We start from the raw sequence: 2459 nt of genomic DNA, 5'->3' as shown, positions 1-2459 counted from the left end.
TCCACAACCTGCGCAAGGTACTCAAAGAACAGGCGGCTGAGGCAAAAAAGAGTCATTTCGGAAAGGAAACTGGTAAGTTCTAGAGTAAATCAGCTGTTGGCGTGCAGCGCAGTTACCTTGCTGGGTGGTCACCTCCCAGGCACGCGTTAGAAAACAGAGCTTACCTGCTCCTTGCCGTTTTCTCCTCACAGCGATCAAATATATGCCCTTGGTGTGAGGGACTGTCTTTCTAAAATCTGATTAACTTTGTGAATAGTGAGGAAGAACGTCTGCCGTGTGACATTGTCGGGGTTCAGAGGGGTTGTAGTAGCGGTAAGCGTGCCTTCAGCCGCAGCGCTTCTTGGGCTGGAAGCATGCATAGGTCGAGAAAGCAAAAAGTCTTACGTAGCTTTAATGCTGAAATACTGTTTTGCTTCCCACTGTTTTTATGGTCTTGCATAGTAGTTAGCTGCCAAACACACAGCATTTTATGTCAGAGAAGCTGCAGGGTCACAGAACTTCTTCTTCGTATTCTTTTTCTAGTCTTAATTCCTAATGATCAATAAATCACTTCCCATTTTAAAGCAGTCGTTTTCTGTCTCGCCGTGTGGTGGTGCCAAATACTTTTCTAAAAGAGGCTTTTTAAGAAATCGTTGGTCATAGTATAACTTTAATTATCAAGACTTAGGGCTTTTTTTCAGTTGCTTATCTTGGTATCATAATACTCATAAGACTTTTTCTCCCTCGCATACTGTTTGGGCTATTTAATTAAAGTGACCCTTATTGCTCATTCTCATTATGAAGTCCCTTAGTAATTGACAGAATTTGAATGTTAGCACAGTCAAGGTCATGCTTTCTCTTTTCATCCCGATGTGTAAACAATTTCACCTACCTATATGAATGTATTTCTCTACTATTTTCCCTTGGGGATTTCAGCCCACTTCCTGGAGATAGGTTTTATGGTATTTACCTATTTTGCTGACAAAAAAGCTGAAACATAGTGCAGTATAATTATTTGCCAAGAAGTCAAATATTAAGTTAATGTCAGAAATAGAGCCAAGATCTGGAATTCTCTTTAGACTATATTTTTTTTAGCCCTTGAGCAACTGGTTGTGGCATATATTAAGATTTCCTCTGCTTATTCTGTTTGCAAATACTTTCTGTTCTTTGTCTTTAATAGTTTTCTTAATTGTTAGAAGATTGAAGTTTGCCTTAATTTCATCAGCTGGTATAGAAAGCATGAATCAGTATGAGAATATCCTGACACATGCACTATGTCTTTTTTTGCAAATTTCAGTAAAAGTTTATGTGTATAATTTAAAAAAAAAAAATTGCTTTCATGAGTAGGAACACAGTTACTGAGTGATTTTGGCTTATAGTGTCAGCATTATCTAGCTGCATTAAAAGAATACTTTTCATGTTAAGGGAACTAATAACAGGAATTTTGCACTTTTGGTATCTGAGCTGCTGCATTAGGTTATATGGACATAGCCTCTGGCATGTACTTTTAAGGGGGTTCTTAAAAAATACTTGAACAACATGATCTATTTTTCTTTCATATTATACTTGGTATGCTGTATTTAGTTGATCTGTGAATGACAGCAGAGTTCTGATTTCTTTATTATTTTTTTTGCTGTTGAATGGAACTCATCATGACATAGCAGGTCTGCATATTACTAAGTTTTGCAGAACAATCAGCTTGTTGGAAGATGAGTCTGATAAACTCTGTTTAAAGGGTACAAAACCCATCCTTGTTACAGACACGTTATTTTGTGGATCACCGGAAAGTGCGTGTGGTTGGAGGACAAGGAGGAGGAGGAGGTCATTCTTTTTATAGTGAACCCAGAAAAATATTTGGAGGTCCTGATGGTGGAAATGGAGGTGATGGGGGTCATGTCATTTTGAAAGGTAAAATCACTAAATCTGTTTTGTTTCTTGTTGTCTTATTGCTTAATGCTGCCCCCCGCCCCCCCCCAGCAAAAACAACCCTACAACACACTGTTTTTATGGTGGGAGCTGGTAAATGTAAATGTCAAAAATGTTGAAATGGTTATTTCTGTATAAGATGTCTTTGCTTTTTAAGCTTTGTCCTGAGCTGTGGTAACAGGGACATGAATGACAGTGGCAGCCTTAGAAAGCATTTTGAAAATCAAGATATTTTGCAGACATTTTAGTGGCTGGTGCCTTCCGAGAGGTTCCTGGAATGCGTTGATGATAACTTCCTTCTCCAAGTGATAGAGGAGCCAACGATGAGAAGTGCTATGCTGGACCTTTTTCTCACCAACAAGGAGGGGCTGGTGGGGAATGTGAAGCTCAAGGGCAGCCTGGGCTGCAGTGACCATGAAATGGTGGAGTTCAAGATCCAAGCTCACTACCCTGGACTTCAGGAGAGCAGACTTTGGCCTCTTCAGGGATCTGCTTGGTACAGTACCGTGGGATAAAGCCCTGGAGGGAAGAGGGGCCCAAGAAAGCTGGGTAAT

The 2459-nt window shown here is 40.0% G+C and overlaps 1 protein-coding gene across 1 annotated transcript in view; it reads left to right on the top strand.

Annotated features, from left to right (window-relative positions):
• The first annotated feature begins 6 nt into the window (after positions 1-6).
• The window catches only part of MTG2 (mitochondrial ribosome associated GTPase 2), an 8033-nt gene continuing 5580 nt past the window's right edge, over positions 7-2459 (top strand). The window contains exons 1-2 of the mRNA XM_009273954.2: positions 7-72; positions 1740-1887. The gene's annotated coding sequence lies outside the window, so the exon portion shown is untranslated. The remainder of the gene's footprint in view (positions 73-1739; positions 1888-2459) is intronic.

This window comes from Aptenodytes forsteri, unplaced genomic scaffold (assembly GCF_000699145.1).
Source record: "Aptenodytes forsteri isolate BGI_AS27 unplaced genomic scaffold, ASM69914v1 Scaffold47, whole genome shotgun sequence".
In the NCBI taxonomy this organism is placed as follows: Eukaryota; Metazoa; Chordata; class Aves; order Sphenisciformes; family Spheniscidae; genus Aptenodytes; species Aptenodytes forsteri.
The sequence above is the reverse complement of the archived record's forward strand: the minus strand, read 5'-3'. Positions and strand labels throughout refer to the sequence as shown.